The sequence below is a fragment of the Mustela nigripes genome, chromosome 8 (assembly GCF_022355385.1).
Source record: "Mustela nigripes isolate SB6536 chromosome 8, MUSNIG.SB6536, whole genome shotgun sequence".
Lineage (NCBI taxonomy): Eukaryota > Metazoa > Chordata > Mammalia > Carnivora > Mustelidae > Mustela > Mustela nigripes.
The window spans coordinates 12,778,742-12,795,196 of NC_081564.1; the positions used below are offsets into that span (position 1 = coordinate 12,778,742).

General features: G+C 45.8%; 1 long non-coding RNA gene across 1 annotated transcript; it reads right to left on the bottom strand.

Annotated features, from left to right (window-relative positions):
* Positions 1–4,323: 4,323 nt before the first annotated feature.
* Positions 4,324–14,703, bottom strand: LOC132023817 (uncharacterized). The gene is made up of 3 exons (XR_009406055.1): positions 14,593–14,703; positions 9,216–9,338; positions 4,324–4,499 (listed from the first exon to the last, which is right to left on the bottom strand). It is a non-coding gene; the product is annotated as an uncharacterized LOC132023817 (long non-coding RNA).
* Positions 14,704–16,455: the final 1,752 nt, after the last annotated feature.

Genomic DNA, 16,455 nt, shown 5'->3' on the forward strand with positions numbered 1-16,455 from the left:
AACCTTTTCGTTTTACCTGTTATGATCTAATTTAACTAGAAGGAGGGACCAAGTCACACCCACCAGGATGGCTATGGTAAAATGCATGAAACAGAAAGTAACCTGTGCTGGCTAGGCTGTGCAAGAACAGGAAACACTGTGCAATGCTGGTGGGAATGTACAATGGCTCAGCGACTGTTGGGAAAGTCAGAAGGTTCCTCGAAAAGTTAAACGTGGGATCACCATATGACTCACCAATTCCTCCCCTAGGTCTGTGACCCCAAGAGCTGAGAACAGGTGCTCAAAAGAGCACGGCCGCACGTACGTTTGAGGCAGCACTCTTCATAAATGGTCCCAAGGTGGAAACAAATGTCCATCAACCGATGAATGAACAAGGGAGTGTGATTCGGCCGTAGCAAGGAATGATGTACTGACACCTGCCGCAACACGGATGAACCCTGAAACACTGTGCTAAGGGGAAGAAACCAAACACAAACTGGGTCACATGCTGTAACGTCGTTTATAAGACATGTCCCCAGTAGGCAGATCTAGAGACAGAAAGCAGATTATTGATTACCAGAGGTTCGGGGGACAGCGGTGGGGGGGATGGGCAGGCTAGGGAACAGGGATGAGTGAATAACGGGTACAGGGCTTCCTTTTGGGGTGATGAGAATGTTCTGGAACTAGATAGAGGTGGCAGTTGCACAAGATTGGGCATGTACTAAATACCACTGAACTGTCCACTTTAAAATGGTTAAGTTTAGGGGCGCCTGGGTGGCTCAGCAGGTTGGGCCTCTGCCTTCGGCTCGGGTCATGATCTCGGGGTCCTGGGATTGAGCCCCACATCAGGCTCTCTGCTCAGCGGGGAGCCTGCTTCCTCCTCTCTCTGCCTGCCTCTCTGCCTACTTGTGATCTCTGCCTGTCAAATAAATAAATAAAATCTTTAAAAAAATGGTTAAGTTTATATTATGTGACTTATACTTCAGTTAAAAAAAAAAAAAAAAACTGAACTGGGAAAATTAACTCAGATATTCAAGGGGAAAAAAAAAGTGGCCAAATGAAACAAGCCCGTAGGCTGACTCTGAGGCCCGGGGTGCCTGTGTCTAAGTCCAGGCTGGGTCATACGGTCAGTATGAGCCCCCATGGACAATCTCACACAGAGGTGCGGGTTAGGATCCCCGTTCTACTGGAAGGACACGGAGTCTCCAAGGGCTAAAATGACTGGATCAGGGTTGCGTGCAGGAGCTGAGGCTGGCAGCCAGTGTGGTGTCCAGGCAACTGATTCCGTGCTCCATGTGGTTGGAGCCAAGAGCCTGGAGAAGCAAAGAGGGGAGACAGCTAGGAAGCAGGTGGTGGTGGGAGGTCTCGCCTGAGCTAGAAGGTCAGACAAGATCCGTGCATCAAGATTCCTTGGGACCTGTCACCTCCTCCCTCGCGGGGCCCCGAGTCCTCCCTGTGAATTTAAGACGATTGAGCAAAGCCATGTTGAGCACTTACTGTGCACAAGACTTGTGCTATGTGTGGAAATAATAAAGACGACAAGCGAAGCTGTTCCATCTGGGACATTCTCTGGTGCTCACAGTGACTCCGTGAGCGGAGGCAGAGCTAGCATGTCCTGCGTGCACTTCACTTACACAAACTCAACAACAAGCAGCTGGCCAGAAAGGAAGGGAAGAAATGCATTCACTGAAAGCCTGTGGACAGTGCCACCTGTCACATCCCTAGGGGACTTGCCACACAGGAAGCACAGAAATGGGGCATAGGGAACTGTGTCCTGGCCCTCTCCAAGCTGGGGAGCCTCTCCTAGAATGAGTAGCTCTCTCTGCACCACGCCGGACTCCAGAGCGGGTTTCTCAGCCTCGGTACTGTGGACAGTCTGGGCTGGATTGTCACTCATCATGGGGGGCTGCCCTGTGTAAGGAAGGATGTCAGAGGCCTTTAGAGGGTTGAGAACCATTGTTCTAGGTTTAACATGCATATTTTTCATATAACAGGGTTCCAAGACCCAAGAGCCTTGCTTCGTGTTCAACCTCGGGAGTGAGATTAGTGCAGCGAGGGGAAGAAGCTTCTAGGTCATCACAACTTCCGGAGGCTGATGGTGATGCTGTTCCTTTGGGAGATGGAAGTAGAAGGGATTTTCATGCATCGTTTTGCCTGGACTTACCCAGGCGTACCCAAAAGCGCTGGAACTCTAAGGCGGTTATTATGCCATTGCCTGGTGGGGAAACAGGATCGCAGGGAATCCGTCACTTGCTCAAGGCCTCAGAGCTGAGCAGGGATAGAGATTTGAGTCCAATCTGTTTTACTTTAAACCTCTCCCCCCCCTTTTTTTTTCCATCTCCCTATTTTGCTTCCAGTTCTGCAAAAGGGGCCTGAAGGCAGTCAGTGTGCCAGAATATGGGCTCTTCACACACTCTCCCTACTGGAGGTGGTGCTGAGCAGTCCTCTGCCCGCCTCCTGGTTCTGGATAGGCCACAGGTAAATGCAGATTCAAAAAGATACTCATTGACCTGCCAATGACTTGGGACTTGTCTGGTTACAAGAGACAGAAACCTAACTCAGACAAGCTTAAACCAAAAAGGCAAAGTATTGGCTCATAGAACTGGAAAGTTCAAAGGGTGACAGCTTCAGGCATGGCTGGATCAAAGGGCTCAAATGGTCAGGACTGTCACTCCATATTTGTTCTCCTCTCTGCTGGCTTCATTCTCACCCAAATTCTTCCCTCCTGTATACTAAGAGAGCCATCGGCAACGCCATGTCTAAAACTCGACCACTTAGAAACCCTGCAGAAAATTTTTCTCCATTCCAGTAGTTTCATCAACATCCCTGAACTTGACTCGGGCTGTTCCAGCATTGTTGGGTCCCTTGCCCATGCAGGAACGAGTCACTGTGGCCAGAGACCTGTGGAACTCTCTGTGATGGCTACCTGTGCATCTGAAAAATTTGAGGGTAAGACAATTCCCAAATCTTCCTGAAGAAGATCAGGTGAGAGGGATGGAAACAGGCCTGCCGGGTGAAACAGAGTCGTTCTTCGCCCTCGTGACATGTTCAGTACACGACGTCCTTTATCCTCATGACCAGAATAATTGCCGAGGCTCAAAAAGATTCAGAGAGTCTCCGTGTCATGGCCAGCTCCTCACTTCCAGATACAGAAACAGTCCTCTGTGCGGGGAGGCACCCTGCCTTTGGGAGATGGAGCTAGGACTTGAACCCAGGCCTGGGTGACCCGAAGTCCCCCACTGACCCGCGCCTCCCCCAGAAACCCCTGTCCCCTGGTGAGCTGCAGGAACCCTCCTCAGCTCTTTGTTCAAGTCTCTTAACTCACAGAGCCAGTCAGCGAGTTCTTTATTCCCACAAACGATGCTATTAAACAAATAGCTCTGGGAACTAGAGGCTGGCCTGGGAGCAGCCGCAGGTCCCCCAGGCCTGCCGCACGCTCTGGCTCCCAAGGCACACGGCAGAGGCTCCAGGAGCCAAGGCCGCCGTGGAAGCGTGTCCGGGGCCGTTTTGAGCCAAGATGGCAGAAGAGCAGCTCAGGCCTGGCGCTCGAGCTCCTTGGGCCCCGTGCCTTCCTGCGCGCTCCAGGAGGCTGCGTCAGGGACCTCCTGGAAAAGTCCCCTGCCCAGGCCGAGGTGGCAGACCTCCCCAGGCCAAAAAGCTGAGAAGCCGGGGTTGACACAGAGGCCTCTTTCTGTTGGGTCAGTAAGCAGCTGCGGAGGATGCGTAGGACGGAGCTAAATTTACTTGTTCCCTTCTTTCCCGGAACAGCGGCAGCGACGCTCGGGGTGCAGCTGTCTCGCTCTCCCGTGAGCCTTCTGCAGGCACCGGCTTGCACAGAGCCGGGCTCTCGGGGCCGCGGATTCCCTGCCGGCTCCTGCCCTCCCCGCGTGCGGCGGGCACGACGGGCAGCGTGGGGTTGGCCTCGGGTGTCCGCGCGTAGGAAAGTCTGGAGCTGCCTCCCAGACCCCCCCCCACCCCCCGCCCCGGGGGTGAGATCATCCCCTTGGAGAAACCGACTGAGCAGCAGATCACAGAGCCCCGGGCCTGGGGGAGGCCACTCGCAGCCACACCCGCCCGCCTCCGCTTTCGCTGCTGAGCCTAGTGGGAAAGTTGGAAGGCCCCAGCCCGAGTGGGGAGCAGGGGAGCGGCGGGGGCCACCGGGGCGGGGCGTCCCAGACACAAAGCCGGGCTGCTTTGGCCCCATGCTTTCCATGATGTCTCCGTTTTCCGATCTGAGGGCCACCTTCGGCCAGGCCTTCGCCTGCTGCTCCAAAGGGTTTCTGACAAGCGCTTTGTGAGACTCTCAGAAGGTGCCCACGGGTGGGGAAGTGAAAGGAGTAGGGACCGGGAAGAAACTGCTGCTTTATTTCGAGCCTCGCTTGAACGGCTTCTTGGCGGTTACTGCTCCCGTTTTGCTGAGTCAGAAGCATCCCCCAGCTGCTCACCGGAAACACAGCTGTTAGGCGAAAATAACCACAGAGCCGAGCATCGTGCACCTTCCAGAAAAGAGGGCAGAAAACCTCAAAACAAAAGAGAAAAATACGAAACAATGAAAGAGGCACCGTCGAGAACTCGCTGCAGCTCGCCCCCTCACGCAGCCTGGCAGCTCCGAGACCCAGTCGGGCTGCTTTTCCACTTGGTTGGGGGGGGGGGGTGGATCAGTGCGCCCTCCCAAAAGAGAGGTGGCCAGGTCCTAAGCCCTGGAAACTGTGAATGTGAGACACCTGGAAAAGGGGTCTTTCTAGATGTAGTTAACTGAATGATCTCAAGAGGAGATCATCCTGGATTACCTGGGTGGGCCCCGAATCCAATGACAGGTGTCCTTGTGAGGGCGAGGCAGGGGGACAGCAGACAGAGAACACACAGAGTCATACAGAGGGCAAGGCGGGTGAAGGTGGAGGCAGAGTTGGGTATTATATGCGGCTCCAGGCCGGAGGAACATTGAGGATTTGTAACGGCAGCCACAGGAAATTAACAGAGCACCCCCAGGTTCCATTTGCTGGGTCCTGTTCCCAGCCACTCCTCTTCCCTCGTCTGGACCGAAAACGTTCACAGCATCTCACTCAAGAGGTGTCTTACACAGACACTGAGCTTCCCTTTCCTCCGGGCTTCGTGATTATCAGGAAGGACTTGAGGACTCCAGGGACTAGGCAGGAGAGCTGGGATGCCGGGTCTGGATAAGACTCCGTGGCAGGCCAGGCGTGGGACCTCGGCCACCAGCCATCATTCACACTGCTCCTTAGAAAACAGGCTCTGGGGGTTGAACCCCAGTTTTGCCACTTAACTAGCTGTGTGGTGTGGATTGAGGTTTTCAACCTCTCTGGGCCTCAGTTTCTCCTCTGTACAATGGGGAGATGCTCTGAAAACCACCCTGCTGTGAAACAGAGATGTTGAAAAGAGTAAGTATTGGGTGCCTGGGCTCAGTGAGCTGAGTGCCTGACTCTTGATTCGGGCTCAGGTCATGATCTCAAGGTGGTGAGATCGAGCCCCACATCAGGCTCCAAGCTCGGCAAGGAGTCCACTTGGGATTTCACTCTCTCTCCCTCCCTCTCCTCATGCTCTCTCTCTCTAAAGTAAATAAATCCGTCTTTTTTTTTTTTTTTTTTTTTTTTAAGAATAATTGTTGTTAGTGCATAACAGAGACTTTAGGGAAATTGGGGGACAATTGGCGGAGGCCAAAATCAAATAAAGAGAGAAAGCCCAGAACTGACGGTATGGTGCCAGATCTCCAGGAGGAGCTTGGGGACAGGAGACCCCATCTGGGTCATGCAAGGCTAGGGGCCAGGACTGGGAAACTGGGTCCTCCATGAGGTTGGGGCTTATAGGAGCCTTCCCCCGCTATGGCTGTAAGGTTTGAGGTAGTACATGCAAAGCCATACTTGGGTAAGGCTGTACCTGATAGCTCTTACAGTCCAGGGCTTTACAGAAGTGTCATAAATGTCTGTTGGTTTGGGCAGCTCAGCATCTGCAACACCAACTTTTGATGACAACATCCCAGTTTACCTTTAGGAAACGACCCCTATTCCATGGCTTTATTCCAGAGGAGGATATACAACCCAGAACCAACCAATTAGAGTCACAGATTAGGTCACAGGTAGGCATGGGAGTGAACAGTTGCTAAGACTCCAGGGAAAGAAAACTCTGCTTTCCCTTGGCTCTGCTATGTAAGTGGGATATGAGCCTGAACTACTGGAGGTTATCAGTGCCACCACCTTGAGAGATGGTGTACCTGAGGATGACTTGAGAACCAAGAAAAGCTGAGATGAGAGACAGATTCCTGATGACATTGAGAACCTGGATCCAGCAGTACCTGAAACCATCAAAACTTCCCAGTTCCATGAGACAATAAATATTCTCCATGTGTAATTTGAGTTGGCTTCTTACGAACAAAGGCATCCTGACTCCCACAGTATCATACGTGATAATCTCAGTAACACAAGGAGGAAGGCATTTTATTATGTCCATCTTATGAGAAGAAACTGAGGGTTGGAGACATTTACCCCCTTGTTCAAATCCCACTGCTAGTAAGTGGCAGGGCTGTGATGTGGTCCCGTTAGTCATGGGAAGGCAAAAGATGTTGTAGTTGGTACACTGAGGCTTTTGTGTCACACCGTGAGAAAGTCACAAAAAATCTCAAGGCCCTCCTTGTGTGGCTCATCTACAAAATAGATGAGTTGGCATATTTTTAATGTTTTTCAATAGACATCTATATATTTAACTAAATATATAAATAAATATTAAATATATATTTATATACATAAAGATTACTATGATAATTAACCACATGTTTTTTGTCCATAACTAACAGATGTTAGTGTTTTGCATTCTTGCTACAGAGGCAAGATAATTTCTGGAAATCCACGCAAATCGTTAGATATTGATTCTAGATTCTGAAAGGCAGACTGAGTTTAGGCAACTTAAAATAAAAAACAAAATTACAAATTCTCTTATCTTTGCTCACATATTTAAAATTTCCAGTATTCGTCATTCCTTGTGTAGATCTGAGTTTCCACCTGGAATCATTTTTCTTTAGCCTGACAAAGGACTTGTAATATTTCTTATGGTGCAAGTCTGCTGGTGACAAATTCTACCACCTTTCATTTGTCGGAAAAAAAGCACTTTTATTTCACCTTCATTTATTTCTAAGGATAATTTTCACTGAATATAGACTCTTCGTTGACAGATTTTTGTTTGTTTTTTGTTATTGTTGCTTAATTCAACATATTAAGGATATCATTCCATTGTCTTTATCACTTGCATTGTTTTTAAGAGGGGAATCAGTGATATCCCTTATCTTTGTTTATTGAATGTAGGATTTCTTTTCATCTTGGCTGTTTTCAAGATTTTCTTTCCATTGCTAATTTGAAGTAATGTGATTATGATCGCTTTGATGTTCTTTTCTTTGTGTTTACTCTGCCTACGATTTGTTGAGCTTCTTGGATCGATAGCTTTATAATTTTTATCAGTTTTTGGAACATCTTCAGCCATTATCATTTAAAGTATTTTGTTCTACCTTCCTTTCCTACTGAGGCTCTGACTACATGTAGGGTTGCCCATCTAATATTGTCGCAGAGGTCCCTGATGCTGTCGTCCTCCCCCCCCCCAGTCTTTTTTCTCCTTGTGCTGCATAAGCTTGTGTTACTATGTCATCATACCCATTATTTTGTTTTCTTCTGTAATCTTCAATATGTTAATAAACCTATCCAGTGAAGTTTTCATTTTAGAGATTGTGTTTTTCCTCCCCAGAAGTTGCATTTAGTTCTTTAAAAAAAAAAACTTCCACTTCTCCTTATGTTCATGCTTTCCTTTAAATCTTTGATCATATTCGTAATAGCTATTTCAAAGTCCGTGTCTGTTAATTACATCATCTTTGTCATTCTGGGTCAGTTTACACTGACTAGTAGTTCTCCTGGTAATGGGTCACATCTTCTTGCTTCTTTAGGTGTCTAGTAATTTTATGTTGGATGCTAGACATTATTAATGTTATCTGGTTGAATCTAGATTTTTCTCATTTTCCTTTGGAATTCATTTGGCAAAATGTAAGTTACTTACTATAAGTTTTACTTTTTTTGAGGTTTCTTAAAAAGCTTTGCTGAAGAGGACCTAGTGGGGCCTTTCTTCTTTCTCTCTCTCTCTCTCTTTTTAAGATTTATTTGTTTTATTTTAGGGTGGGGGGCAGAAGCAGAGAGAGAGAGAGAATCCCAAGCAGACTCCCTGCTGACCGCAGAGCCCAATGCAGCATTTAATCTCAGGACCCTTAGATCATGACTTGAGCCAAAATCAAAAGTCAGACACTCAACCTACTGAGCCACCCAGGCATCCCATGGAGCCTTTCTTCTAAGGCAAATTTAACCCTACTACTATGGTGCAACCACACTACTGTTTCTAAAGAATACCTTGGATGTTCAACAACTTACTCCCATTCTGGTTTGCTAAAACTTGATTGTCCGCCAGTCCTAAGAGAGCTCTGGGAATTATTCTGTTCATTCCTCCAGTAGTTGTTCTTTGTCATTCCTATAGCATTCCACTCAATGCCTGGGCAACGACATATCCAACCAATCACCCAAGAGCCTCCCAATACAGATTTCTGGTGCTGTTAATCTGTGCAGCACCTTCTTCTCTAGGACTTGGCCTCACAAAGTTTAGCCTCTTCAGTCTCCACACATGATAATCTATATGTCCTCAATTCAGAGAAACGTCCATGCTCTGTTGGAATTCCCCTCCCTGTGCTGCAGTCTAAAACATACTTCTAGGCAGAAAGCCAAGGTGATCATAGGGCTCACTTCATTGTCTTGCTTTTTTCAGAGCTCACAGTTCTGCACTGCCTGTTGCTCAATGTCTGAAAACTGTTGTTTCATATATTTTTTTCAGCTTTCTAGTTGTGTACAGATGGAAAACAAGTCTGGTACTAGTTATTTCATTATGGCTGGGAGCAGGAATCGACTCTAACTAACTTAAGCAAAAAGGGGGTGGGGAGGAAGGGAGTGGTGGGGGGGAGGGTGGAAGGAAGGGAGGGTGTGTTTCAGAAGGGCTTGGGGGATTCACAGAGTAGAAGTAATAGCCAAATAGTTCTCAGAAAGGACAGAGCCCAGAGAAGTTCTGGAGACCCATGGGAACTAAGAAACAGTCTCCTTAGGGCACAGACACCTGCATGAATGAGCTCCAACCCTGTGGAGATTTTCAAGATTCAAATTTCTGGGAGAATATATTTGGCATAGCCATGATCACGAGCTTACCTCTTGGCCAGAGGAGGGCAAAACACTCTGTTTAAGGATACTACCAAGATGATATCCAATGAGGGAGCATAGATCACCCAAACAAAACTGCGTTGTTCTTTCCAGAAGTAAGGAGAATGGCCGCTAGGCAGGCAAAAACAACAGGCACATTACACAACATTCAGTAAAGAACAAAATCTTTTAAGTAGGATTGGCTTTTAAGTTCAGAGCCTTGCGGGTTTTTTTTTTTTTTTTCTTTTTTGCTATTTAACCACTAAACTGCAGAGCTGTCCTCCTTCCCCTGACATCTTTGCCTTTCCCTACAACACAGAAACACTTTCCGCATGCCAATTCCACTTTACGGACAACATGTAGACAATACGAATTTTGCACAAGGCCAGGAACTGGTTTAGGGATCCCTGGGAAGAGATTCTTCTCTGAGCCTGCCAGTGTTCAAGGAAGACTTCCAGTGAATAAACTCACTTGCGGGTGAAAGGCAAGCATCAACCTGTGTCCTGGGAATAGAGCAAGAAAGGAAACATGTCTATTCGGCTTCCCGTACTTATAACCACCCAGAGTTGGCAGCTCCTTGCCTGCAAGAAAATGTTTGGAGTTTCAAGAGTGAGTACGGGGTGGCTGCAGGCTAGTTCATCAACAGCTTCATCCAACTGAACACAGAGACAAATGTATCAACAGGTAAGGGAACCAGATGTTCTCTGCTTAGATTGTTCTGAGGAAATTCTGCCATCCCCACTCTGCCTGGAGGCTAATCAGATACCGTGTGTGTGTGCGTGCGCGTGCACACGCAACTTCTACAAAACTCACCACCTGAGGTCCTTCAAGTTTCATTACTTTCCTGCATAACCATACCCATTTCAGAGATGGGAAGCCTGAGGTACAGTACGTGGAACTGTGAGTCAGTGATAAAGCCAAGAATCACATTGGTGGCTACACGGTAAAGCCCTCCTGGTTGCTGTGAGTGGCGGAGAGAAGACCGCGGGGGAGGGGAGAAAGAGAAAGAGGAAAACAAGTCTTCAAAGACACCTGGGTTTTTGGAGACTCGGGTGCTGGGAGGTGCCATTTGTACACAATCAAGACAAACTGAAACCACAGGGAAGTGAATACCCTCCCATCACACGGCGAGGCTCTTTCTCCAGCTTTGTGTTTTAGCCATGGCCCTTTTCTCATTCAACTTAGAAAGAAGTCTTTTCATTCCTTATGGGGCTTTTTTGTTCTCAAGAAAGAAATCATGGGGGCCACTTGGGTGGCTCAGTTGGTTAAGCATCTGCCTTTGGCTCTGGTCATGGTCCCAGGGTCCTGGGATTGAGTCCTGCATCGGGCTCCCTGCTCAGCCCACCACTCCCTCTGCTTGTGCTCTCTCTCCCTGTCTCTCTGACAAATAATTTTTAAAAATCTTATAAAAATCAATCAGTCAGTCAATCAATCAATCATGGTACTTCCATCCTGATTGAGAAGGCTGAGACAAGGTAGTAAAACTATTTCCTGGAGGGGTCTTGGGGACTTGTGTCTTATTGATAGCTCCTACTATAAGGGCTGTAGGGGGAGAAGAAGATAAAACTCAAAATGTTTGGAGGAAGAAGGGTAGACTTTGGGGCCCGTCTTCCAGGCCAATGGGAGAGATGTAGGGATGAGGACAATCTTCTGCAGAAGTGGCTAGAGCCTGTGAGGTCTGTAAAGGGACAGATGATCGTGTTCATAATGCCTGAGCCATACTGGGTGTTCATGAAATTATCTACTGAAGGAAAGAATGATGAAGTGAGTGGATGTGAATCCCCAGTCACTTCTACCCTACACACTCTAGGGCCTCCATGCCCCTGAGCATTTTTCCACCCTTGGCTGTCCTGGCATCACTCTACTCTACAAGGCGATGGATCTTAAGATTTTGCAGGCCATGAGCTCTTCCGAGAATCTGATGAGAGCAACCAACACTCTTCTTAGAAAAGGCACAGATAGACTCCTACGCACAGCCGTGCACATCTCTTCAAATGGAGAGCAAATGCCTGGGTCCTCACCCATAGCTTCAGCCTGATGATCCCTTTCTTGCTCTTCTCTCTTCCTCTTCCCAAAGAGGTCATTGGCTCTACTGGGTTCCCACAGCACTTTTTAATTTTAGTTCAAAACTACCATAGTTAGTTTGGTCACACATCTGTCATTTGGGCAGGGCTTGGGGCAGTCTGCTCTGCTCTACTCAGAGTTCCTGGGAATCATCAGAAAACTCGCTCGCTCACCTGGCTGGAGGTGGATTCTGGAAAGACCTGGGCAGTTGGGAGCTGACCCCCAAAGCTGGGGAGTCCTTGGGAAGTTCTGCCTGTCTAAACTGATCTATCAGTCTCCCTGGCACACATTTTGAACATAGTCCATTATTACTTAACACACAACACTGTGGTGCTTATGTGTGCCCATGGAGTGTGGTAATTACATCTGTTTTAGAGCAAAACTAGTCCTTTAGGGACAAGGACCACAGCTTGATTCATGTCTATTTCCCCATGGGCCTAGCAGGACCTTGCACATAGAAGGTGTTTAACATATGCAAGTTGGAATCAAACTCAACACCCTCAAAAACAAATAATCCAATTAAAAATGGGTAGAAGACATGAACAGACATCTCTCCAAAGAAGTCACCCAGATGGCCAACAGACACATGAAAAGATGCTCAACATCATTCATCATCAGGGAAATGCAAATCAGAGCTACAATGAGATACCACCTCATACCTCTCAGAATGGCTAAAATCAACACTAGAAACAACAGGTGTTGGCAAGGATGTGGAAGAAGGGGAACCCTGGCGCAGTACTGGGGGGAATGCAAACTGGTGCAGCCACTCTGGACAACAGCATGGAGGTTCCTCAAAAAGTTAAAAATAGAGCTACTCTATGACCCAGCAATTACACTACTTGGTGTTTACCAAAAGAATACAAAAATACTAATTCAAAGGGATACATGCATCCCTATGTTTATCTACAATAACCAAGCAAATGGAAGGAGCCCAAGTGTCCACCAACTGATGAATGGATAAAGATGTAGTACATACCTACAATGGGATATTGCTCAGCTATATAAAAAAAAAAGTGAAATCTTGTCATTTGCACTGATGCAGGTGATCTGGAGAGTATAATGCTAAGCAAAATTAGTAGAGAAAGACAAATACCATGATTTCACTCATATGTGGAATTGAAGAAACGCAACAAACCAGCAAAGAGTTTAAAAAGAGAGAGGGAAATGACAGATGCTGGCGAGGATGTGGAGAAAGAGGAACCCTCTTACACTGCTAGTGGGAATGCAAGCTGGTGCAACCACTCTGGAAAACAGCATGGAGGTTCCTCAAAAAGTCGGAAATAGAGCTACTTTATGACCCAGCACTACTAGGTATTTACCCTAAAGATACAAACATAGTTATCCAAAGGGGCACATGCACCCGAATGTTTATAGCAGCAATGTCCACAGTAGCCAAACTATGGAAAGAACCTAGATGACCATCAACAGATGAATGGATAAAGAAGATGTGGTATATATATACATGGAATACTATGCAGCCATCAAAAGAAATGAAATCTTGCCATTTGTGACAATGTGGATGGAACTAGAAGGTATGATGCTGAGCGAAATAAGTCAATCAGAAAAAGACAACTATCATATAATCTCCCTGATATGAGGAAGTGGAAATGCAACGTGAGGGGCTTGGGGGGTATGAAAAGAATAAATGAAACAAGATGGGATTGGGAGGGAGACAAACCATTAGAGACTCTTAATCTCACAAAACAAACTGAGGGTGACTGGGGGGAGGTGGGTAGGGAGAGGGGGGTGGGGTTACAGACATTGGGGAGGGTATGTGCTATGGTGAGTGCTGTGAAGTGTGTAAACCTGGCGATTCACAAACCTCTACCCCTGGGGCTAATAATACATCATATGTTTATTTTTTAAAAAGAATTTTTAAAAGAGAGAGAGAGAGAGAGAAAAACAAGAAACAAACTCTGAACTATAGAGAACATCTTCCCAGAGGGGAGGTGAGTGCGAGGATGGGTTAAATGGGCGATGGGATTAAGGAGGGCGCTTGCTGGTTGAGCCCCAGGTGATTAAAATAAAAACTTAAGGCACGCCTGGGTGGCTCAGTGGGGTAAGCCTCTGCCTTTAGCTCAGGTCATGATCCCAGGGTCCTGGGATCGAGCCCCGAATCTGGCTCTCTGCTCAGCGGGGAGCCTGCTTCCCCATCTCTCTCTCTGCCTGCCTCTCTGCCTACTTGTGAACTCTCTCTCTCTGTCAAATAAATAAATAAAATATTTTTTAAAAAATAAAATAAAATAGAAACTTAAAAATATATATTTATAGGCTAGTTAGAATACATATGTCGGTGTGTACTTTTTTAGTATTACACCCCACTACATTTCAAAAACAGGATTAAATTTAGCTTATTTGCATATGTCAATATAACAAAATAAAAATTTCAGAACAAGGAAATGGGGGCTAAGTCAAAATAAAAGGTAGGAAGATACGTCTTGAGCATCCTGGTGGTAAGAAGAAAGAACAAACTATAAACAGTTACTCAATTCATGTGTTAGATATAAACACAACGATTGCTCAGGAGTTGCTCAGCTTCTTCTAGAATAGGCTACATAAAATTACAACCTCCTTGCAGTAAAAATTAGAGCAAGTTTATGCAACAAATTCCATATAATGTCCCTCAATGCAGGTAAAGGGAAGTTCAACACAAGCAAATCTGCAAGTGGCCAAAGACAAGGGTGTGGTTCCCTGAGAGTCTGGTTCTTCCTAAGCCAAAATATAAGACTGTCTGGTCCAGGCCTTTTCTAGAGGGTGGACAACGGAATACCATTCCTGGAGCCTTTCTACCCACAAGGGGTTCTGTGGTCAAGAAAAGGTAGGAAAATCACCCATGTCTTCCTCTTGGAACTTCACAATGAACACAGGCTTTTTAAAGGTTCTGAGAAGTCCTGCAGTAAAGAAACCCAGCATTTCCCAAGCTTCTTCCACCACTGTCGTGCAAGACCCTAGGCACAGTCTTCTACTTAAGGACCTAGGTTCACTGCTCCTGCTATGTAGTTTTTCTTTCTCTTAAGAGCATATGGGACTACCAGATTGCTCTGCTTAAACAAGCTATGCCAACATCCTTTCCCTTTGTCTTTTCTTGAAAGGATCCAGGAAGGAAAAAAGGTAGTATCTGCAACTTTTCTGCTTAAAGTACCTTCATTTAAAGTCCTTTTGACTTGTTCTTTGTTATAGATATGACTCAAAAAAAAAAAAGTAGATTAGGGAGAAATTTGTCCTTCCAAATTTCAAATAAAGCAGAAGACAGGTGTGGCTAACTGTCACCCAGAGTCCACGACTTCTACCCCTGGAAAAATAAAAAGGGGTCAGCACCCACCTGTCCCTTGCTGGTCCCTTTGGTTCTCCATAACCCTGCTGGCTAAGTGAGCAGTCCTCACTCAGACCAGTCAGAAACCAGAGTTGCACCTTCAGCAGATGGCCGGGAGCAGCGAGGGCAATAACTGTCTATTTGTTTTGGCGTTGCCTATGAAGAGAAATAAAGGGTGTGTGTCACCCTTTGTCCAGTTCCTGTCTCTTGGTACGCTAGCATTTCCATCTCAAAAGAATCAAAGTGCGATCTAGTTCAGAAAGGGAAAGCGCGCCTCATTTTGGCAGGCCGTAGAACAATCCCAGAGTCTTTTCTTCACAAAGCACTTGTTAATATCCTACTTAATATTCCATGGAACACACTGTACAGAATTGATTAAATAGATGGAGGGGTTGCAGAGACTTCAGATCAATGATTCTCAAACTAGATTCCAGGGAGCACTAGTGGTTCTCACAGTGTCACAGGGGCGGCGAGAGAGAGAGAGAGAGAGAGAGAGAGAGACAGGACAGGCCCTCTGCATGCTGACTGCTGAGCCCCCAAACCTAAGTTCATCATAGCAGTTTCTCTTTTCTCTCTCTAATCATGTGTTTGGCAGGGGAAAAGGCTGGAGGTTGTGGGGGAGAGAGTGTCTGTTACTTAAAATTAGAAAATGTTTGAGAAGCACTGCTTTAAACAAAGCACCACATATATTACTTCTCACAACTGAGATTCTGATAAGAATTAAAAATCAAACAGTTTTAGTTATATTCTTAGCAAGAACCTGGGGGACAGAGATTTAATTTTTTTTTTAATCAAAAGCAGTGCCGTGGAAAAACATACAATAAACAAAGAAAATCTTTGCAGCCCTATAATTAACAAAGAGTTAATATTCTTAATTTATAAAATGACCCTACAAATTAATAAGAAAAAGACCAATCACCCAAGAGAAGCATGGGCCAAGGCTTCAGAATTCACAGTAGCAGAAATGCAAATGGCCAATAAACATATGAAAAGATGCTCAGGCTCACTTGTCAGGGAAATGCAAATGAGAACAATGAGATACTATTTTTTACCCATCAGATTGGCAAAAATGGAAAATATGTGTAGCATCCAGAGCTGGCAAGGGTGTGAGGAATCCAGTTCTCTCGAACACCATCGGGGGGAGAGGCTGTAAATTATTATAGCATCGTGGAAAATCAACTGTTGGTATTTTTTAAAATTTAAACTGTGGCCCAGCACTCTCACTTCTGGGAATATATCCACCAGAAATGAAAATGTCAGTACATAAAGACATAAATATATAAAGAAGTTTATTGCAGCATCGTTTGTAATAGTTAAAAAAAAAAAAACCTGGAAACAAGCTGAATGCACATTAATAGGACAAAGGTTGAGGAAATCAGGATCTATTTACATTAAGGAATGCAGTGTAGCTATTAAAAATTATAAAAGAAAATTATATAAATTGACAGAGATATGCCGGCAATACTTTGCTAGATAGAATAAAAAGCAAGTGTGATCTTATTTTTATTAAAAAAAAAAAAGACCCCAAAAAAAGTCACAGCCTCTCAGTAGGTTTTTCTATGTTTTTATAAATAACGGAAACAGTGGGGAAACATTTATACCAAATTGTTAACAGCAGTGGCATCAAGGGAGCTGGATTGGAGAGGGGCAGGGAGACTGTTAATTTTATTTTAGACGCTTCTCTGTTGTTTGAATGGTTATAAAAGATATATATTACTTTCATAATTCAAATGATTGGAATTTTAAAAAGCAGAATTAGGAAAGAAAATTCAAAGCAAATCAAATTACTTTGAGAATCACCGGAAGAAAGGGTGGGGCTGGCCTCTGGTGTGGATGGAATCTTAAAGCACTAGACCCAAAGGGGGTGTCTGG